Source organism: Loxodonta africana, chromosome 21 (genome assembly GCF_030014295.1).
Source record: "Loxodonta africana isolate mLoxAfr1 chromosome 21, mLoxAfr1.hap2, whole genome shotgun sequence".
Taxonomy (NCBI): Eukaryota; Metazoa; Chordata; class Mammalia; order Proboscidea; family Elephantidae; genus Loxodonta; species Loxodonta africana.
The window spans coordinates 22,503,576-22,528,109 of NC_087362.1; positions in this window are offsets into that span (position 1 = coordinate 22,503,576).

Below are 24,534 nucleotides of genomic sequence, written 5' to 3' on the forward strand. Positions count from 1 at the left end.
ATTAAGTAACTTACCAAGCATCATCATACAGTAGTGCTGTACAGCCTGACTTTAAAGTCCGTACTCTCAATCTTTTTGCTGTAACTCTTTCCTTCCTCTGTTATACAACTTACTATACTATAAGGCATTTGTATTTTTACGTTTCTTTCCAAAACAGCACATGGCATAGTACCTAGTACATAGGCTGAGCACATCAGAGATTTGATTTGTTGAACTGAATTCTCTGTCTAGTCAAAAGCATGAAACAAAAGACACCCTCTTATAAAAGAACTGAGGAAACAAAAACGATTAAATATATGAGTGGAAGATGTTTCTGACGAGAAAAAGTTCTGACAAAAAAAAAGAAAGAAGAGGGAAGGAAGAGAAGAAAGAAAAAATGATATCTGAAAATGAACAGTTACAGTAAATATGTATTTTTCTATCCCTAGTTTATTAGAAAGAAAGTCTCTTTTTCACTGTTCTTAGTCATAATTTGGTGGTCTTTGCTGCTTAGGCTCTGAGATTCAGAAGCTCTGAGATCTTTGGCTCTGCCTTTCATTCATTTTGGAATACTGCAAAACCCATCTGTTCTCTCAGTATCCTTCTGTCTGGTTTGTACCAAATAGGGGATCAAATGCTGAACCATCACTCAAATCCTTAGAGATCTTTGGGGTAAAAACATTATTTAACTACAAAGAAATATTTGGTTGGGACACATGTAGGGTAGTGATAAAGGAATATTCAAAAAAATGTAAGACTGAGAACTCATGGGAAAAAAAGCAATGTATTTACATGAAAAACTTGTCAATAAGTAATTCTTGACAAGCTAAGGATTCCTCAGCCTCCATGTGAAATAGTGTTTATGAATGAATATGTCACTTAATCATAAATGAAAATTCAGTGTTGCTTTACTGAGAGCACCATTCACACCTTATTCACCTCTTTTTAGGATCTAAGACTTTGACTTTTGTCTTCATGGGTCTGCAGCATTGGTCTATATATGAAACACACTAATAGGAGAAAAAAAATTCAGCTGACTTTTCAAATACTGAAATATGTTGGGAGCAATTCAGCAACTATTCTATCACCAAAACTATGGGAAAACAAGAAGATCCTCAGTGACTGATAATGTTTTGAGCTGGCTAAAGCAGGTGCTTCACAGAGGGTTAGAGGAGCTTGTGGGGGCAAGAATATTGTTTTCCTGCTGCCCTACATCCAGGAAGGCAGTTTTGTTTCCTCTCCCTGTGGGAATTAAAGAAGAAATAATGTCTTGAGAGTCAGTTTTAGTGCTTCTTAACCTTGCTTTTTCATTGTTTAAAAGCATTCATTCCTCTTTTTAATCAGCTCTATGCATGCTGCACTTTTTTCCTCTTTCTAATCTCTTTCTGAATGAATACATGAAGATCCACTGTTTTAAACACCAGCCTCCTGCTCAAACTCAGACTATAGCCCTGACCTCTTCCTTGAGCTCTAGACTTATATATGCCACTAGTAATTTGATACTTCTTGGTATCGTCTTAGTTAGCATTCTCCAGATAAACAGAACCCATGAGATATATAAAGAGATACCTGTATTTGTTATTGTCATTGTTGTTAAGGGCAATTGTGTCAATTTTGACTCATAGTGACCTCATATGACAGGGTAGAACTGCCCCATAGAGTTTTCTTGACAATAATCCTTACAGAAGCAGATGACCATGTCTTTCTCTTGCAGAGCCAATGGGTGGATTCGAACTGCCAACCTTCTGGTTAGTAGCCAAGCACCTAACTGTTTACACCACCAGGGCTTCCTATCTGCACATCTACATATCTATATCTCCATCTAAATATATGTTATTAAATAGATAGGTAGATTCATTTTAAGGAATTGGCTCACATGATTGTGGCAGATGGCAAGTCCAATATCCATAGATCAGGTGACAGGCTGGAGAACCTGGCAGAATATCAACTGGCAGGCTTGGAGCAGAATCCTGACTTGCGAAACCTCATTTTTTTGTTCTTAAGGTCTTCAACTGATTGGACAAGACCTACCAACAAGATGGAAGGTAACCAGTTTTGTTTAAGGTAAACAAAAAAAAAAAAAAAAAAACTGATAGTGACACATAAATACCTTCATAGCAACGTCTAGACAAGTGTTTGACCAAACAACTGGACACCGTAGCTTAGCCAAGTTGATACATAGAATTAACCATTACAGGTATCTAATAAGTATCTCAAACTTGATATCTTCAAAAAAAAGCTCTTGTTTTTCTCCTATATAATACATACATATTTTTTAACCCCTGTATTATAGCATCAACCGTCACTCAGTAGTTGAACCAAAAAATTTAAGAATCATATTTGATGCTTCATTTTGGTCTGCCTCCACACCCAATTCATTAGAAAGTTTTGTCAATTTCATCTTAAAATATATTCCAAATCTTTCCATTTCTCACCACCTCCTGCTGTCACTTGTTCCCCATCTCCCACTATAACCCATTCTCCACAGAGAGATAGAGTGAATTAGAAACAACAAAAACTCATATCTTTCCATTACCTTTTTTAAAGTCTTCTATTCCAATTAAGAATAAAATTCAAAACCTTTATCTTGGTCTCCATAGCAAACATTTAATTCACTCACCTCCACTCTCTATTTCCAGCCTACTCCTAGTCCCTCATCTTTATATGGTTATTCACATGGTTCAATTCCTTATGAGCTTCAGGAATTTTCTTAAATACCGCTATTTAAAATTATAATCTTCCCTCCCAGATCATGAGAATATTTCCTATCCCTCTTTTCTGCTTTATTTTTCCCGATAGAACTTACTGACTTTCGTCTCTTCAGGACTCATATTTCTAGAATTTCTTCAGCTTCTGTGTGTGTGTGTGTGTGTACGCGTGTGGGTGTGGGTGTGTTTTAAGGAGACAGACCATACTGAATACATCCTCTAACACAAGACCTGCCCACTCTAATGCAGGAAGAATAGAATGAAAGATTTACTCTCATGATTCCCTAGTCGGTGGCATAAATTAAAATTTGAGAATCTAAGTAATACTTGATTAATAATAAATGCTTCTATTTTTGCAGGTAAGAACACCTCACAAAGAATTTAAATAATTTAAGAAGATGAGCCAAAATTTGAACCTAAGGCTTTTTGACTCCAAAGTCCATATACAATCACTGCCCTAGACTGCACTGTCTTAAACCTTTGCTAATTGTGTAATATAGAACGTCTGTGGAAAGGCACTTACTTTTGCAACACAGCAATTGCTTAAAAGTTATTTTCTGTAAGATTATTACAATGACCTTGTAATAATACTGTGACCTTCTTGTCTTTTTTTCATAATATATAATTCTGTGTAATTATAACTTAGAAACGCATCCATTCTGGACAAAGCACCTGTTTATACCTCCAGCACAAAATTATTTACTTTAACACCCTACTTTACTCTTCTTACTCTGCTTATTATATTCATAATTGCCATCCTATTAATTTAGACTGAAAGTCAGATTTCACAGTTAAATAAAGCTGAATAACAAACATGGACTTGCACTTTGTGAAAATGAACTATGATTCACACCATCATATATTTCTACAGACATTATCTGGGAAATTGCTAAAGATACCCTAAGATATTTCCCCAAAATATTCCAAACCCCTCACTTCCCTTCGCCCACCCCCAGATCGATGACATTGATTTTTGCTTCTCAGCAGGGAGGCAGTAATAGACATTCTTGCTGACACTGCATCTGAGATGCGCTGCAAACCATCACGGTGAAGGGCAGGGCCAGTTCTGCCTCTTCTCATCAGATCTTTCCCTTCCCTGCTTCACACCTGGCACCTGCTGGCCAACAGTTGGCTAACACTGAGCTACTTGTGAGTGCAATTGGCCAGACAAATACCTTCCATTTTCTGGAAAAAGAAAACTTTTGAAATAATGGGGATTTCTGTGGGCTGGAATAGATAACTGTCATTTTGTAGGTTTTCGTTGCCCGTACAGCACATGCATATGTGTTAAACTTTACAAGAGAAACCACTGCCTAAATTCTTTGCTCCATTGACCAGAGAAATCTGAAAGATTGTTATAACCTCTCATTCTTTTGTTTTTAGCGTTGAACTTTTCCTGGCCATAGTTTAAATGCAAGTATTTCTGATAGAGGTAAAATATTTTTAGTCACCCTTTACTGCTGACTAGCTATAAGGTGTCTTAATGGAACAGAGGCATAGGGCTGCATTAGGACAACTAGCGAATATGAGTTTATGACAGAAAAAGGGTAGAAGGACTGGCCCAGAATGAAGAAACGGGCCCCGGTAACAATAAATGAGGTCTTTTATAATATCAAACACTAATAAAAGGTTGAGTTCAAAGGCCCATCACTGGTTAACTGAAGGAAAGAAGGAATTCCAAAGTAGTTTAAACTTAGAACCACCTAATGATTTTAATAGCTCCTTTGGTAGTGTTCATTTTTCTTGGGAAAGCACACACACACGCACACACGCGCACACACGGACTAAGTAGCTGGCGTTTGAGTGTGTAAACAGGAGGTGGGTGGCTTACAGGACCTCATGGTGGAGGGAGGGATTGAAGTCTTCAGGCATTAGTATCTTCTGGCTTCTCTGGGCTCCACAGCAGACTTGGTCTTCAGTCATGGCCTCAGGCTAGTGCTCAAGGGTTGTACTCTTTTTGTTCCTGGAACACTCCTGAAAAACTACATCACTGACCAAGACTCAGTTGACTTCCACTGATGCCTTAGGCCCCTCTAAAGGCTGTCTAAAGGATCTCTGGTGGCTCAATGGTTAAACGCTCCACTGCTAACCAAAAGACCCAGGGTTCTAACCTACTAGCCACTGCAAAGGATAAAAGATCTATCAATCTGCTTACATAAAGATGGCAGCCTAGGAAACCCCATGGGTCAGCCCTACTCTGTCCTATAGGGTCATTATGAGTCACTATTGACTTGACGGCACACAGCAACAACAAAAGCTGTCTGAGATTCACATTTAAACCAGCAGTCTGGGCAATCAGCTCTGAAGATTTAAATTAGAGTTACCTCACTCAGGTGGAGCAACCTTTCCTAGAAAACTCCCTGTCCACACCCTCAACTATTTATGAGACCATCTATACCACTTAAGAACCCACAAGAAGCAGTTTAAGGTAAGATGGCAGGAGCACCTCTTTTTCCTTGGTGTGTGGCACACCTGGATAACATACTAAACACAGATAGGAAAATCAGGACATGCAAACCTATAAACTGTGTATTCTTCTCTCCTTTTTGACCCTGCCCGTTTTGACTATACCCTATGGCCTGGAAGGGGGCCGGGGGAGGAGACTTCCCTTTTCATATGCTCCTCTTCTTGAATCCAATCTCGGCCCACAGAGATATTTTTTCTACACATTTAGTGTTCTCTGTGAGGCAATTCCTCAAGGTTTAAATGTTGATATTATAAAACGGAAAAATAAAGGAATTCAGAAAACCTCAAGAAAATGATCTGATTGGAAAGGAACTTGTCTTAAAGCATAATGGTGCTTTCTGCATGTCAAAAATTTCATGATTTCACATTCTTTCTATTTGCATTCCTATCGTAATAAACCTTAATCTCCCCTCAGGTGAAAAGATATATTGAAAGCAAAAATCATTTACACTGAATAGAAAAAGTCAAGCACACAAATAATGTTTTTAAATTACTTCAAATGTAAATAGAAATTCAGAGATAAGGCTAAAAAAAAAGTTACCTATGCAGTCTCTATGAGTCAGAATTGACTCAACAGCAAAGTATTTGGTTTTTGGCTTTTTTAAATGATGATTGTCATCTTAATGAATATATACTCTTGTCTTATATAAAAATTCTAGGGAACAAAAGAAAAATTATATAACATTTTCATGGAAATACAAATGAACCCAAAGGTTTTTTGTTTTTGTTTTTCCCTTGAGTCTTCCACGGGTTAAGTTTCAATAAGACTCGACATTACTTCTATGTTCCATATTCAACATTTTTTTCTAACAAAAGCTTGAGTCCAAAATTCCTTTTGAAACTTTTCTTGGCCCTTCCTTAACCATTATGCCCACTGAAAAATTGTTTCATCTACAATCTCTGCCCCATGCTTCTATTTCAGATACCACAAACTCGAAAACTTGGTCTCAATTATCAGAGTTTCCATCCCCAGCTCAATCGTTCCCAAGGCTACGCTACTCTGCAGAACTACTAGCCACTTCCCCCAAAGACCTATGGGGTAGGCTGCATGTTATATACTTCTTCAGTGGGCAAAGGGCATAGCAATGCCCTGGATTCTAGAAACTTAATCAGGTTCCTTAACATCGAGGAAATTAACTCAAATGACATCATAGAGGTCACATAAGCCTGATCACCCCATATGGAATATTGGGGAAGACTTCTACCTTTTTAACCTCTCTTTGCCCAGCAACTGTCATTACTTTACTCTCACTGAAATTGTCTAAGGATTCACAAGCTATTGGATGTAAGGAGAAAAAAAAAACCCTGTATAAGTACCTACTTTGTTTTTTTCTATTTCCTCTTTCCAAGTACACTGGAAAGAACAGGACTTCACACAGGAAACACTTAATGATAATATTTGGAGGAAACCTGCTGACTTTGTTAGACACAGCTGGCCAAAATTCAGGGCAGAAATACCCAGGGAAGTAAAACTCCTAGAATTATAGGGACGAGGTTTCGGCAAGCAGCGAAGCCCTCTGTAAAGAACAAGGGATAATTATGCTTATAAAGGAAAAAATGGAAACATTAGCAAAACTGCAAGAAGCCTACGAGTGTGATGCACAGGTGGGCCAAAAAGTAACTAAAGTGTGACTTTGCAATGAGCTGAGAGAATAAGGACCCTAAAGTGTAATGACAATCACAGACAGGAGAAAGAGAAGAGAAACAAGGACAAGGTGAAGATGAAGGCAAAGAAGAACTAACACATTACCAGGAAGGAATTCATCAAAATGAGATCCACATTCTATGGTTATGAGAATTCTCTGAGATGCCATTGGAGAGAAATCTAGAAGAAAATCGTTTCCTGAAGGACTCTGGAAAGTGCTCTTGCAGTAGTCATTAGCATTATTGATAATTATAAACTGCTGAGCAAATAAAGGAAAAGTGTCACTTCTTTTGCTTCCTAAGGGCATAAGCACTACAGGGGATATTTATTTCTCCTGAAGGAATATGGAGGGAAATGGACTTTTTCCTTATTAAATTCACTGTCCAACAGGTTCTAATTGGCTAATATTGGAATATATTTAAAGACACACTAGATGTTTAGAGTACTAGACTTTTAAAGCCAAAAGGTATCTTAAATGTTCTTCTGGGTTAGTAAATGAAGATTAAATGACAACCTAAATTCATATCTAAAAGATGAAAATCTAATATCCAAATTTTGTGAGATGCGATAAAAGGCTATTTCCAAGAGCGTAAAATAACAAAACCAATTGCCAACTAGTCTGACTCATGGCTACCCCCTATTTTTCACAGAAGAACTGTGCTTCATAGGGTTTTCAATGGCTGTAACCTCGTAGAACTAGATCTCCAGGTGCCTCTGGGTAAATTTTAACCATTAACCTTTCATAGCCAAGCACTTAGCCATCTGTACCACCTGGGGACTCCATCCTAAGAGTGTAACAAAGGGTAAATGGAAGAAAAGCCTACTATCTTCTCAGTCTTGTCTGTGCATGTTGCCAGGCACTGAGCTAAGGACTGGAGATATCAAGGTGATTCCTCATGGGATTCATGAGTGGAGAGAGAGGACAGGCATGAAACAAGGTTTTCGTTTGTTTGTTTTTGTTTTTGTCTTATTGTCTCATAAAATTTATTGCCTTCTGGAGGTTGGAAGTCTAAATCAGGGTATGAGTTTTGTTGATTGTTTCTGAGGGCTTTAATTGTACTTAGGTGAAGGTTTACAGAACAAACTAGTTTCTCATTAAACAATATTGTTTTGTGACATTGGTTGCGAACCCCATGACATGTCAACACTCTCCCCTTCTTGATCTTGGGTTCCATATTACCAGCTTTCCTGTTCCCTCCTGACTTCTTGTCCTTGCTCCTGGCCTGGTGTGCCCCTTTAGTCTTTAGTTTTATGGTTCTGTCTGATCTTTGTCTGAAAAGTGAACCTCAGGAGTGACTTCATTACTGAGCTCAAAGGGTGTCCTGGGGCCATACTCTTGGGGTTTCTCCAGTCTCTGTCAGGCCAGTAAGTCTCTTTTTTTTTTTTTTTTTGAGTTAGGATTTTGTTCTACTTTTTTCTCCAGTTCTCCCTGGGACCTTCTGTTGTTATCCCTGTCAGAGCAGTCGGTGGTGGTAGCCAGGCATCATCTAGCTGTACTGGTCTCAGTCTGGTGGAGGCTGTAGTCTGAAACAAGTACTTTTAAATAACTAAAAGTTATGAAGACACATACATGAAGTTATGAGTGCAGGTATCTGGGGCACCTGGGGATTGTGGAGGGTGATTATAAAAGCATGGGTAATCTAAAGACAAACAGGTATTGGCGAATAGAAATACAGCACATAAAGGTCAAAACTTTGTGCACAATTAAGCAGAAATAGCTTTTGTCTCCCCATCTCTTCAGGGAAGGCTGAGCAGGAGAAGCGAGGTGTGATCCTTGGATCTGATGCCCTGTCCGGACTCAGCAGATCCATGATCTAGCGTTTTAAACTGGCACAGAGCCCAGGCTTACAGCTGACAGGTGCATGTCCAGAAGGACAAAAGGAAGGCATATTTACTCTACGTGAGATTTACATGCTTCACTCCTAAGAGTCCTTCCCTAATGCAGGCTTGAAATGTAAAATCACTGCTTTCATTAATTTCTTGCCAGGAGAATTCTCCTATAGCCAGGGTGTGTTGAGACATTAGTGCAGGCCTATTCCGCAGAGGCATATCTAGGCCAAATAGTGCCTGTGGCAAGCACTGAAATTGCACCCCTGTCCAAACATCTGACACCCATCTTTTAGATAACTTTATCATAATATCAGCTCAAAAATACAAGTTAAGCTCGTTAATCTTTTACTTAATACATTATGGCACTACATGAAAATGACAACTTTCTTGCTTTCCTGATGAAAATTGTCCTATGATTTGCTCGAAGTCATTTTTTTTCAGTTTCTTCTCTTTCTACACTGAGCAGAGCAGTATCACACAGTCTGCCTTGACTCATGGAGTCCCTCAAATACAAAAGTTTTAGTTTTAGCTCATCGAATGATTTCTCACAGCTGGCGATGGAAACTACAATGGTTAATAGAAACTACTCAGTGCCCCCCCCCACCTTCAAGTGGCACCCAGGGCACTTGCCATACCTGCCGTACCTTAGATACTGTGCTGTTCCATCCTCTAAATTGGGACTGAAATTTCAGAGAGAGAATAGAGACACCCAGGTAGGTCTGTGAGTCTCTTGTCAGGAAATCTGAGAGGAAACTGCTTTGCACAAACTCTACCAAAGCAGGTAGGTTCAGAAAGGGGAGGATGGAAGCACCTAAAGAAAAACTGAATTGTTCCTTGATTTAGACAGAACTATCTACAAAGAACAAGAGCCCTGGTGGTACAATGGTTAAAGCACTCATCTGTTAACCAAAAGTTTGGCAGTTTGAACCCACCAGCTGCTCTGTGGGAATCTGCTTCCGTAAAGATTTACAGCCTTGGAAACCCTATGGGGCAGTTCTACTCTCTCCTACAGGGTCACTATGAGTCAGAGTCAACTCGATGGCAGTGGGTTTGGGTTTTTTTTTTTTTTTGTCTACCTACAAAGCACATTGTCTGATAAGAGACACAAAGCTCAGTGACTTCACCTTTTTCTTTGCAAAGGGTGTTCCTTTCCTTTCGGTCTCTGGGCCAACTTTGGTGACTGTAATGGCTGACTGTGAGAGTGGGGGCATGGGACACATACGTGCATGTGAATATCCTCCCAGGCTTGAAAGCCGGAAGCAGACCTCAAGCCATTACTATCATCAGCCATTCCTATGATGATAATTATCATTTTGTTTACATTGGATCGTTTAAAACTGGACATAGTTATCTTTAAAGAGCCTTTGTATTCAGAAGCAATCTGGTTTTGTAAGTGTACATATGGGCGAGCAACATTGCATGTGCATGAGGGCTATTGCATTTGGCTTGTATCGTCTGTGAGAGAACGCTTAATGATGCTATGTATTTTATGACGAACCAAACAGCATCTAATAAAAGCTGAATCTCTGTTGTTTTCATTTGGAAGCACAGAGTGGTAGAGACCACATAAAAAGGGTGAGCAAGCAGTTTTTAACTCTTATTTTATTGCCACAATCATCAGCACTTTTGCACGCACATTTCTAAAAACCTGGGTTGTACACTATTGATAGTTTCCTGTACAGCGTCTACTATCTGTGAATTAAAATCTGCAGAAATTTCATAATTTAGAGTTATTTGTATCAAAGATCTTCAGAGACTCAGGATGCTATAAATTACAAACGCCTACAAAACCATTTTTGTTTGTTCTGGGAGACAAGAGCCTGCCGTGGTATTCTGAACTCGCCTGTCAAGAAATAATTAAGGAGATGTGTACCATCTTGAAATTTCCAACTTAGGCTAGCAGAAGAAACTGCAGACAGGCGGCCCAGGTGCAGCACCCTAAAGAGCAGTACACACCGCATTGCAATTAAGGAAACTATTATTACCTCACTGAGTATAATTTGGAGCTGTGTTTTCGATAAGCCAAAAGATTTAAACATGTTTGCCCTAGTACACAGTTCAATGTGAAGATGTCTATATTTGCACTGTATCCTTGTAATTTAAGCTATAGGGTTCTTAGAAACTGATATTTCATAAAAGTAAGAGGAATGTCTGACTGATTTCCCATTTTTTTCACAGCAGAAAGACCTAAGAAACCTAGTTCATGAGATGGTGTTTTTACTGGCATCCTCAACTTACAATGATAGTAAAGAGGAGACCCAGAGAGCATCCAATCCAAGTTCAAAGGTTTATGATTCATAGCACCCTCCTAATATCAGTACAGGGTACAATGTAAAATGTACATGTTATTAACCCTATTTTTCTGTCCCATAGGGTCACTGTGAGTCAGAATTGACTCGATGGCAGTGGGTTTGGTTTTTGGTTTTAGTGGAAACAGGGGTAGAAGCTTCATTTCACTCTTTAAGGCAAAGGCGAGACTGAAGTCTCAACTCTTGATATCTAAGTCTCAACTCACATTCATTGTGCAAAGTACAATGGAAATATATCAAGGGTGTACAATTAATTCAACCTTTGTAGGCAGCCAAATTGGATTTTTTTTTTACTTGCTTTAGTTATTTAACATTCTCCAGGTTAAATTAATTGAGTATTAAAGGCTATGTCTACACAAAACAAGCCACTGTACTTAGACATGAATAATTTTTTTAAAAAAAGGGAGCCAACATGGCCCTGTAGACAGAATCACCACACTGTCCCTCCACAACAAAGACCTGAAAAACTAAGTAAAACAGAGACAAATGTCAGTCCTGGAACCCTAAGCGTCAAATGAAGAGATGAAGAACTCAACCAAGCACCAAATGGAATAAGAAACTGACAGAGAACAGAGAGCGAGGACAGATATGGAGTGGAGGTCCCTTATCAGCTGACACACCACAGATTCGCCATCTTGAACTCCTGTCGGAGATCTGGGGACAATGAGTACAGGAAAGCAGCTTCACAGAGCTTCCAGCAGGAGAGAGAGCACCTGGTAGCCAGCAATACACACTTTACCATTCCCCATCTTTCCTCCTCCTTCTCAACCTCTGCAGCTTCCCAGTGGGCTGCAGTCACTCAGCAGGGAGGTGCCAGATCCATGCCACTTGGATTCTCCCCACCCACATCAGCCAGCTCCTCCAGTGCCATTTCTTTATTGTTGGTGTTGCTTTTTTCAGCTTCTTTTGGATTCTTCCCTCTCTTTCACCTCTTCTCCTTCCTTTCCAACACCTGGCTTCCTGTGCCACCTTCGCTTATTCTTGATGGGCTGTGAAGCACCACTCAGCTGGAGAGCTGCTTCCCCAGTCCGCACTGCCATGTCGGTGGGATCCCTGGGGGCTTTTGTTTGTTTCTTTCTTTTCTTTTTTCATTTTTGTTTTTCTTCATTTCTTTGTTTCTTGCCTCTCTCCACTTACCTTCTTTTCCTGTCTCCTGAATACTTAGTGCTGTATGCCATTTCCACCTCTTCTAGTCAGGCTGTACTGTGTGGCTTGGGAGCCACTTCTCCAGTCTGCACAGCCACACCAGTGGGATCCCTGAGGGCATTTCTTTTTTTCTTTCTTTTAATTTTTCTTCATTTCTCAGGTTCTCATCTCTCTCTACTTTGTTTCTTTTCCTGTCTCCTCAATACTTGGCACTGGGTACCATCTCTGCCCCTTCTAGATGGGTTGTGCCCCAAGGCCTGGGAGCCACTTTCTCAGTCGCTAACGGGATCCCTGTGGGCATTTCTTCATCCCTGTGGGCATTTCTTCTTCTTTTTTTAATTTTTATTTATTTATTTTTCCTTTTTTTTTTTTTCATTTCTCTGTGTCTCATCTCTCCACTCCAACAATAGACTCCCTGAGTACTTTTTTTTTTTTTTGGCTCCTATTTCTCTCTCCTCTTTCTCTTCTTTCTTATAAACACTTAGTTCCACACATCACAACCTCCCTGCTCCTTCTGCCTATCTGTGCTGTGCACTGAACATCACACCCCCGAGCAGCACAGCCTACTGAAACCTACCTTAAATTGACCCCTGGCCCACCCCATCAGCCCCAGTATATGCCACAAACAATCCATCCCAGAACTTCCCTTTCTGCTGGACCTGCCCTCCTGAAACATAGCTGAGAGATTGGTCCTGCCCATTGGACAAGGAGGCAAAAAGTATCCTGCCCACAGATGAGCAAACAACAGAGAACGCACAGCCTGCCTGCTCAGACATGACCAAATAAAACAAAAAAGTGGGATGAAACAAACAAATCTATAATGAATATACAAAGAAAAATAGTTACTGAATGTTCTGAAGACAGTAGACAATATCAAAACATATTAAAAAATGGGACAGGGTGGTTCCTGTAGGCTTTTAAAACAAAACACCTGGTGATTTTCCAGTAAAAGAAAAGGCACCAGAACTACCCGATACGGAATTAAAATTTGTAATATTCAGAATTATTCAAGAGTTGATGCAAAAAGCAGACAAAAATGAGGAAAACAGACAAATTCATTGAAAATACAGACCAAATAAATGAAAGAATTCAGGGAAATAATACAGGAACAAAATGTCGACAGAAATCCACAAGTAGAAATCATAAAAAAACAACAATTAGAAATCCAAATGATAAACAACAAGATTTCAGAAATGGACAGTGTTATAGGAGGTCTGAGCAGCAGGCTTGAAACAATGGAGGGCAGGATCAGTGAAAAATGAAGACAAATACTTTGATACCACTTTTTTTGAGGAAAAATCAGAAAAAAAAGAATGAAGAAAAATGAAGAAACCCTAAGAATGATGTGGGATACAATTAAAAGCAAAGATTTGTGAATGATTGGATTTCCAGAACAGGGGGAGAAAACAAAAAACACAGAGAGAATCATTGAAGAATTGCCGGCAGAAAGCTTCCCTAATATCATGAAAGATGAAAAGCTGACCATTCAAGAAGGCAGCATATCATAATCACACTTGCTAAAACCAAAGAACAAGAAAGAATCCTAAGGGCAGCTCAAGAAAAATGAAAAGTCACATACAGAGGGGAAACAATAAGACTAAATTCTGATTACTCAAGAAGAACCATACAGGCAACAGAATGGCTTATATTAAACCTTGAAAGAAAAAACTTGCCAACCAAGAATAATACATCTTGCAAAACTCTCACTCAAATATGATGATGAAATTAGGACATTTTCAGGTAAATAGAAATTAAGGAAATACGTAAAAACCAAACCAAACTTACAAGAATTATTAAAGGGAGTCCTTCGATCTGAGAATAAACAACATCAGATGACAGCCTGAATCTAGGACACAAGATCACACCAGCCAGATACCAACCTAGGAAATGAACTCTCAAGGACTATTTAAAACCAAAAGATTTTCAACAGGGAACCAGAGAGGTTAACCTGTAAATGACAACAACATCAGAACAATAAAAGAGGGAATAAATGGTGTAGGTACAGAACTTTCTAATGGAGAGAAAGGCAAGGTGATACCAAGTAATAAAGGACTGGTTCAAACCTAGGAAGACAAGGGTAAACTTTGAGGTAACCACAAATAAAGTTAACAAACCTGCTCAGCAAAATAAAAAAGAAATACGTAAAGTCTCAGTAAACATAAAATCTACAATAACAAAAGAAATGAAAAAAAAAAAAAAAAAAACACCCCACAAACAAAAAGAATTCAGCACAGGAGAGTAAGAGGAACAAAGAAAATGTCAGCACCACAAAAAAAAAAAAAAAAAGCACTGAGAAATGACAGCAATAAACTCACACCTATCCATAACTGCACTGAATGTAAATGGCCTAAATGCACCCATAAAGAAAAAGAGAGACACAACGGATTTAAACACACAGGATCCATCAATATGCTGTTTACAAGAGACACACCTTAGAAATGAAGATGTAAATTTATTAAAAACCAAAGGATAGAAAAAAATATATCAAGCATACAGCTACCAAAAAAGAGGAGTGGCAACATTAATCTCTGATAAAATAGACTTTTAAAAAAAATCCACCATAAAAGACAAAGAAGGGCATTATATAATGATTATAGTCCGTCATGACGACATAACCATAATAAATATCTACGCACCCGATGACAGGGCTCCAAAATACATAAAACAAACTCTAACAATATTAAAAAGAGAAACAATAACAGTAGGAGACTTCAACACACCACTCTCGGTAAAGGACATAACACTTAGAAAAATTCAATGAAAACACAGAAAATCAGCCAACTTGACCTCATAGACATATATAGAACACACCACCCAACAGATGCAAGGTACACATTCTTTTCCAACTCACATGGAACGTTCTACAGAATACATCATATCTTAGGCCACAAAGCAACCCTCAACAAAATTCAAAATATTGAGATAATACAAAGTATCTTCTCTGATCACAACACCATCAAAGTAGAAATTAACAACAGGAAGAGCAAGGAAAAAAAAAATCAATTACATGGAAACTGAATAGCACCTGGCCTTAAAAAAAAAAAAGTCGGTAATAGAAGAAATCAAAGATGGAATCAAAAAATCCCTAGAATCAAAAAAGAATAAAAACAAATCATACCAAAAACTTTGGGACATAGCAAAGGCAGTGTTCAGAGGTCAATTTATAGCAATAGATGCACACATCAAAAAAGAATAAAGGGACAAAATCAAAACATTAGCTATACAACTTCAACAAATAGAAAGAGAACAGCAAAAGAAGCCCACGGCCACCAGAAGAAAGGAAATAATAAATATCAGAGCAGAAATAAATGAAGTACAAAATAGAAAAACAATAGAAAGAATCAACAGCAAAACAAAAAGTTGGTTCTTTCGAAGTATCAACAAGATCCACAAAACACTGTCCAAACTGACAAAAGAAAAACTGAAGAGGATGTAAATTACCCAAACAAGAAATGAAATAGGGACATTACAACAGACCAAACTGAAGTAAAAATGATCATAATACAGTTTATGAAAAACTACACTACAACAAATTTGAAAACCTAGAGGAAACGGACCAATTTCATGAAACACACTATCTACGCAAACTAATACAAAGTGACATTGAAAATATGAACAGACCCACAACAAGAGAAGAGATTGAAAAGGTAAAAAAAAAAATTCTAACAAAAAAAAAATACCCTGGCCCAGACAGCTTCACTGAAGAATTCTAGCAAACATTCAGAGAAGAACTTATACCAGTACTACTCAAATTATTTCAGAACACAGAAACAGAAGAGACACTTCTGAATTCTTTCTATGAAGCCAATATAACCCTGATACCAAAACCAAGCAAAGACACCGCAAAAAAAAAAAAAAAAAATTACAGACCAATATCTCTCATGAATATAGATGCAAAAATTCTCAACAAAACTCTACCAAATGGAATTTAGAATCTTATCAAAAATATAATACAAAACTCTAGCAAATGGAATTCAACATCTTATCAAAAATATGACACCAAAAAAAAAATTACAGACCAATATCTCTCATGAATATATATACAAAAATTCTCAACAAAACTCTAGCAAGTAGAATTCAGCATCTTATCAAAAATATAATACACCACGACCTAGCAGGATTCATACCAGGTAGGCAAGGGTGGTTCAACATTAGAAAATCAATCAAAGTAATCGACTACATAAATAAAAGGATTACATGATCATCTCCATCAATGCAAAAAACTCATTCCATGAAGTCCAAACCCATTCCTGATAAAAACCCTCAATAAAGTAGGTATAGAAGGGAAACTCCGCAACATAATAAAGGACATCTACACAAAACCACCAGCCAACATCATTCTTAATGGAGAAAGGCTGAAAACATTCCCCTTGAGAACAGGAACAGGATAAAGATGCTCTTTATCACCGCTCCTATTTAACATTGTGTTGGAAGTCCTAGCTAGAGCAATAAGGCAAGAATAAGAAATAAAGGGCATCTAAATTAGTAATGGAGAAGTAAAATTGCCCCTATTTTCAGAAGTTATGATACTACACACAGAAAACCCAAAAGACTCCACAAGAAAACTACTGGAATTAATAGAGAGACTCAGCAGAGAAGCAGGATACAAGATAAACACACAAAAATCAGTTGGATTCCTCTACACCAATAAAGAGAACTATAAAAAGGAATTCAGGAAAACACCATTTATAATAGCCCCTAAAAAAATAAAATACTTAGGAATAAATCTAACCAGGAATGCGAAAGATCTATGCAAAGAAAACTACAAAACACTACTGCAAGAAACCGAAAGAGATCTACATAAATGGAAAAACATACCACGCTTATGGATAGGTAGACTCAACATTGTGAAAATGACAATTCTATCCAAAGCAATCTACAAATACAATGCAATCCCAATCCAAACACCAAAAACATTCTTTAAGGAAATGGAAAAACTGATCATTAACTTTATATGGAAAGAGAAGAGGCCCTGGATAAGTAAAGCAGTATTGAAGAAGAATAAAGTAGGAGGACTCATACTACTTGACCTCAGGACCTACTATACCTCTACTGTAGTCAAAACAGCCTGGTACTGGTACAATGACAGATACCTTGATCAATGGAACAGAATTGAGAACCCAGATGCAAATCCATCCACCTACCATCACCTGATCTTCAACAAAGACCCGAAGTCCATCAAATGAGGAAAAGATAGTCTTTTTAACAAAAGGTGCTGGTAAAACTGGATGTCCAGCTGCAAAAAAAATGAAACAGGACCCATACCTCACACCATACACAAAAACTGATTCGAAATAGATCAAAGACCTAAATTTAAAACTAAAAACCATGAAGATCATAGAAGAAAAAATAGGATCAACGCTACAGGCCCTAATACATGGCATTAACAGGATACAAACCATAACTAACAACACACAAACTCCAGAAGACAACTGGGATCTTCTGAAAATTAAAGACTTTGCTCATCAATTCACCAAAAGAGTAAAAAAGAGAACCTACAGACTGGGAACAATTTTTTGGCTATGACAAAATTCTAATATCTAAAATCTACAGGAAAATCCAACAACTATACAACAAAAAGACAAATAATCCAATCAAAAAATGAACAAAGAAAATGAACATTCCACCAAAGAAGACATTCAAGCGGCTAAGGGACATGTAAGGAAATGCTCTTGATCCCTAGCCATTAGCGAAATGCAAATCAAAACCACAATGAGATACCATCTCACCCCAGCATTACTGCCACGAATCAATAAAACAGAAAATAACAAATGTTGGAGAGGATGCAGGGAGATCAGAACTCTTATGCACTGCTGGTGGGAATGAATAATGGTACAACAATTTGGGAAAATGATATGGTGCTTCCTTAGAAAGATAGAAATAGGTAAACCATATGATCCAGCAGTCCTACTCCTAGGAATGTATCCTAGAGAAATAAGAGCTGTCACAGGAATAGACATAAGCACACCCGTGTTCATTGCAGCTTTGTTCGCAATAGCAAAAAGATGGAATCAATTTAGATGCCCATCAACAGATGAGTGGATAAACAAACTATGGTACATAAAAGAAGTACTACATACAAGAAGTACGGTACATGCAAGAAGTACTACACAACCATAAAGAACAATAATGTATCTGCAAAGCATCTCACAACGTGGATGAATTTGTAGGGCATTATGCTGAGTGAAATAAGTCAATCACAAAAGGACAGATATTATATGAGACCACTACTATAAAAACTCATGAAAAGGTTTATACACAAAAGAAACAATCTTTGATGGTTATGAGGGAGGGGAGAGGTGGGGATGGAAAAACACTAAATAGACAGTAGAAAAGTGGTAACTTTCGTAAAGGATAAGATAGTACACAGTACTTGGGAAGCCAGCACAGCTTGTACAAGGCAAAGTCATGGAAGCTCCATAGACACTTCCAAACTCCCTGAGGGATAGAATTACTGGGCTTAGGATTGTGGAAACTATGTTCTCAGGGAACATCTAGCTCAATTGGCATAACATAGTTTATAAAGAAAACGTTCTACATTCTACTTCGATGAGTAGCACCTGGGGTCTTAAAAGCCTATACGCTGCCATCTAAGACACTCCGCTGGTCTCGCAAGGAAGAATGAAGAAAACTAAAGACACAAAGGAAAGATTAGTCCAAAGGACCAATGGACCACAACTACCACAGCTTCCACCAGACTGAGCCTAGCACAACTAGTTGGTGCCCAACTACCACCACTGACTGTTCTAACAGGGATCGCAATAGAGCTGGAGAAAAATGTAGAACAAAATTCTAACTCACAAAAAAAGACCAGGCTTACTTACTGGCCTGACAGAGACTGGAGAAACCCCAAGGGTATGGCCTCAGGACACACTTTTAGCTCAGCAATGATGTCACTCCTGAGGTTCATCCTTCAGCCAAAGATTAGATAGGTCCATAAAACAAAACAAGACTAGACAGGCACACTAGTCCAGGGGCAAGGACGAGAAGGCAGGAGTGGACAGGAAAGCTGGTAATATGGAGCCCAAGGTCAAAAAGGGAGAGCATTGACATGTCATGGGACTGTTAACTAATGTCATAAAGCAATATGTGTACTAACTGTTTAGTGAGAAGCTAGTTTGTTCCATAAACCTACATCTAAAGTACAAGTTAAAAAAAAAAAAAAAAAGAATAAAGTTAGAATTGGGAATCCTGCAAAAAAAAAAAACACTAAAACATAGGAAATTGATTGATTCAAGATCTTAAGGTTTTTAACTTAACGCTGTCATTAACTCTTTCTCCATATTCAGATGTTGGGATAAACAACTGAGTTTTTTTCTCTAGACATTAAAGCTCATAGTACCAACAATATACAAGTCACAGTATGGAACTGGAGATTATACTCAGACCCTTGACTGACTGTGACCCTCTCCTGTCTTGGCCTCCTGCTACCATGCTTTCCGCTTTGTTATTCTCTTTCTCCTCCTTCTCTAAGAATATTATTTCTCAAGAGACCAGTTTCTGAACCACACTGCCTGTCACACCAATGTTAGCTTATCTTTTGTAAAGGAAAAGAAATTCCACAGATTTGACTCTCAAGTCACATGCCACACTGTCCTCAACTTGGAGAGCACCATGCTTAAAACATAGTCGCTCACTCCTCCAGGCCTTGCATGGGCTGTTTGCTTTTCCTGAAATCTTTTTTACCCTTGTAGTACTCTTAACCTTCTTGTCTCAAGCTAGACATTAGCTCCTTCAAAGAGCCTTTCCCAACTTCTTTCATCCTCCAACCATAACTTCCATAGCACCTGTCATAGATTGAATTGTATCCCCCCAAAAATATGTGTCTACGGCCATGACTCCCAGTACTGTGTGGTTGTCCTCCATTTTGTGATTGTAATTTTTTGTTAAAAGGTTTAAGGTGGGATTGTAACACCACCATTACCCAGCTCAGATCCGTGTTCCAAAGTAAAGGGAGTTTCCCTGGGGCGGGGCCTGCACCAGCTTTTATCTCTCAAAAGTTAAAAGGAAAGGGAAGCAAGCAGAGAGTTTGGGACCTCATACCACCAAGAAACCAGCACCAGGAGGAGAGCACGTCCTTTGGACCAATGGTCCCTGTACTGAGAAGCTCCTCGACCAGGGGAAGATTGAGACAAGGACCTTCCTCCAAAGCTGACACCCGGAATTTGGACATGTAACCTACAAGATTGTGAGAAATAAATTTCTCTTTGTTAAAGCCATCCACTTGTGGTATTTCTGTTATGACAGCACTAGATGACTAAGACAACATCTTTCACTTGACTTTATTGTTTTTAGGTGTCCTTGAGTCAATTTCGATCACAGCGACCCTATCTATGTATAACAGAATGAAACACTGCCTGGTCCTGCACCATCCTCATAATTGTCGTTGTGCTTGAGCCCGTTGTTGCAGCCACTGAGTCAATCCATCTCGTTGAGGGTCTTCCTCTTTTTCGCTCACCCTCTACTTTACAAAGCATGAGGTCCTTCTCCAGGGACTGGTCTCTCCTGATAATATGTTCAAAGTACATGAGACAAGTCTTGCCACCCTCACTTCTAAGGCACATTCTGACTGCACTTCTTTCAAGACAGATTTGTTCATTCTTCTGGCAGTACATGGTGTATTTAATATTCTTTGCCAACACCTAATTTGAAGGCATCAATTCTTCTTTGGTCATCCTTGTTTATTTTCCAACTTTCCCATGCATATGAGGGAATTGAAAATACCATGATTATGTTAGAACACTTAATGTGCTCTCTTTTACTTGCCTCTTCACCTTGTGCATAAATCTCTCCGGACTCGCTTAAGTCGGGTACCATATATTCTATTAGCCAGTGAATCTCCAGCACTTATCGTCATGCTGACACATAAGAAGTGTTCAACAGCTGCTTGTCAAATAAATTAATGAAATAAAGCACTTACTTTAACTACTCATTATGATAACTACTAAAGATAGAAGAATGAGATAGAGTAAAAACCCATTGGTGGAGAGTTGATTCCGACTCATAGTGACCCTATAGGACAGAGTAGAACTGCCCTGTAGGGTTTCCAAGGAGCACCTAGTGGATTTAAACTGCCAACCTTTTGGTTATGCAGCTGAACTCTTAACCACTACGCCACTAGGGTTTCTTTGAGATAGAGTAGAGGGGTACAAAACAAAGTAAAAGGCACTGACTTTAAAAAGCTTATAATACACATTAGGGAACAAAATCAAGTGGGAAAGACCAGTTATTCTAATGGTTGCTCTTTATTCTTGGAATAATAAATATCACAAAAACAAAAACCAAACCTATTGCCGTTGAGTCGATCCTGACTCATAGCGACCCCATAGGACAGAGTAGGACTGCCCCATAGAGTTTCCAAGGAGCGCCCGGTGGATTTAAACTGCTGACCTTTTGGTTAGCAGCTGTAGCACTTAACCACTACGCCACCAGGGTTTCCTAAGTATCACAATGTGTCAAAATGCCTCTTAGCTGCAACAAAAAAATTCTGAGAAATTATAGCTATTGACAACAGAATTGAAGGAAAGTTGATCATTGTGTTTCGACAATTTCTTGCAGAGATATTTGTTGTATTTAGTGGCTCAGAAGCGAGTAAAGCCGGCCAAACCCTTCAGCTGTCATAGCTCCCAGTGCCTTTATTAAATGTGTACTGTACTAGCTTGTCAAAGCTACTTTTATATGCAATGGATTCACATTTCATTAACTTGGATAATAGCCATCGATAATTTTTCCTGTGCTCTTAAAATTTCACTATTACAAAAACTCATAGATAATGTCACTTTGCCTTGAAACACAGATTGTAAATCATGTCATCTGGAAGCTAATCATAGGTCATGCTGCTGTCTCTGATTCCTGGTTTCAGTCTTACCAACTTGATTATGCAATAGCTATGAATCTTCCACTGGGTTCGTACATTACGAGGGCAGTGTTACTGATTTTATCCACACTGAAAAGTCAGCTTTGAGTCATTGCACTTTCTGAATCATGAGCATTTTCCACCAAAACTTAACTAATCATATTTTTAATCATCACCCTGTTATAACATGCATACCAGACTGTTCTAGAAAAACAGTAGGTTAGTCAGGCCACTAATAAAGCTTTACTGGTAAATTGTTGAGTTTACTCCTTGCTGCATGGACATTACAGTCAGACTTTTCTGGGTCCATAGACATGACTCAGAGGCTGCAAATATCCTGCAGTCACATTCATAGACAGCTCACCAAGGACCATGGAGATTCCCTCTTGACCTATGAGCTCTAAACAAGCCGTAGGAATTGGGGGAAATCCTTTGCAAGGCCCTTTTACCTGATGACAGCATGATTGCACTGTGCTGGGTGTGAGCCAGACAGGAGGAGACCTGCCATGTTCTACCAGACATGTGGCCCCTTGTGGTCTTTGCCTGGACTCGCAAACAACCCATCAAGTTATGTCAGTATGTTCAACATAAATGTTTAAGTTTCAAGAGAACTAAATACAAACAACTCAGAGGATGAAATTCTAAACAACATCTAAATGTTGCAGGTAAATTTTTTTTTCCCTTACTCTGTACGTCTCCAACACGTGAAGACTGCCATTTAATTTTCTGCCTCCTTTATGACTCGAGGCAATATATCTTCCACAAAGACAAAACTAACTTAGTATAAATTCAAGGTCTCTACTGGGCTATTGGTCCCTGAGTGACACAGATGGTTTGTGTTTTACTAAAGGTTGGCTGTTCAAACCTACCAAGTGGCATCTTGGAAGAAAGGCCTAGCAATCTGCTTTTGTTAAGATTTTAGCCAAGACAACCTTGTGGAGCAGTTCTATTCTGTAATATATAGGGTTGCCATGAGTCGGAATCGACTCGATGGCAACAGGTTTGGTTTTGATTTACTGTGCTATCTATGATAAAATGGTAAGAAAGAAGAAAATGGAAAGATTCTGAATGTTTATCAGACTAATATGACCTATAAATGTAAAATGAATACATAAAGCTTATAGCAATAATTTCCTTGAGGGACATTATCGCAATGCCTATTAGGCAACACCATTGGATGATAGACAGGCTTTTTGTTAAGTCAGTTTATATCAACCAAGGATATTAGGGGAAAAGTGTATAATTGTTGCAATTTGGGATTAGTCTGAACGCTCATTGCTAAATCAACTGTCATCTATTACATCTTGGGGATTTTGCTTGTCACTGTCCTGATGCCCATACACTGGGGTGCTGCTGGAGGAATGTGTCTTTTTAATTCTTTGGTTTGTTCCATCCCACGGGGCAGCAAAGAAGGAAATCTCGGTTAAATAGAAATCCACTCTATGTAGTGACGCCGTATCGACAGGCTTCAGTGTAATGCCTTCTCCTAGCACACAAGATTTGCAGATCTTTAGGGAACTAATAACCTAGAACCAAACTCCAGGCAATCTAAGGTTAAGCAGAGTATCAAACATTAAAAAATGTTCCATCTTAACATGTGACCTTGTATGCAGAGTGGTTTGTCCTTTGGCATGATTATAAATTGGCATCACAAAATAAAATGTATATCTCATTACTGCCTAACATCTCAACTTGAAATTAAGCATATTCCCTCTATTGACATATGTATAATTGCTTATAATTTGACATATTTGTCTTCCTCTTCTATTAGGCTGTCAGCTTCTTAAAGGTTAAGAACTCTTAGGTGTCTTTGTATTCCTTATGTATATAATAAAATTCCTTAAAACCAACAAACAATAAATGAATAATGTTGATTGAAAAGAAATATAGCTATAATGGGTTTTATTCAGAGCCCAAAGCCAAAAATAGACTTTCTGGCCCGAAGGGACAGGAAAGTCTCTAGAATAATAAATACCATTACATCTTCATTTTGTATCTCAGCAGAAAAACAAAATAGTTTTTAAACCAAAATGATAACCAGAAATATTTCAAATACTTAAATTTTTTAAACCTTAAAATTTTCTCAGAAAATTTTTAATGGAACACAAAGAATCTTGCGTCTGATACAAACACTATTAAAATCAGATCATAAAAGTGAAAAGTTTGGACATTCCTGTTCCCTAAGCAAAGATTTGCTTATGGCAGGAAGACTACATATGACTGTACTAGGCACATTCCAGGGCTGTGTGTGTTAAATGTGTGCGTGATCAGTATTTCTACTTCAAATATATGCATATATTTCATGATGACACAGACACCTACTAAGCTTGTACTAAAAAATTGCCTAGTAATAACAATTAAAACTAGCATTTATAGACAGCTCACTACAGGCCAGCTGTTACTCTAACACTTTACATATATTAACTCCACATAATACAACAAGACTGTAAGTTAGGTGCCTTTAAAATCTTCTCTTTATATAATGAAGAAGCAGAAGTATAAGAGACCAGGTAGCTTGCCCAAATCGCACAGCTAATCTGTGGCAGAATGAGGATCTAATCCAGCCAGTCTCGCTCAACCACTCGTACTTAACCA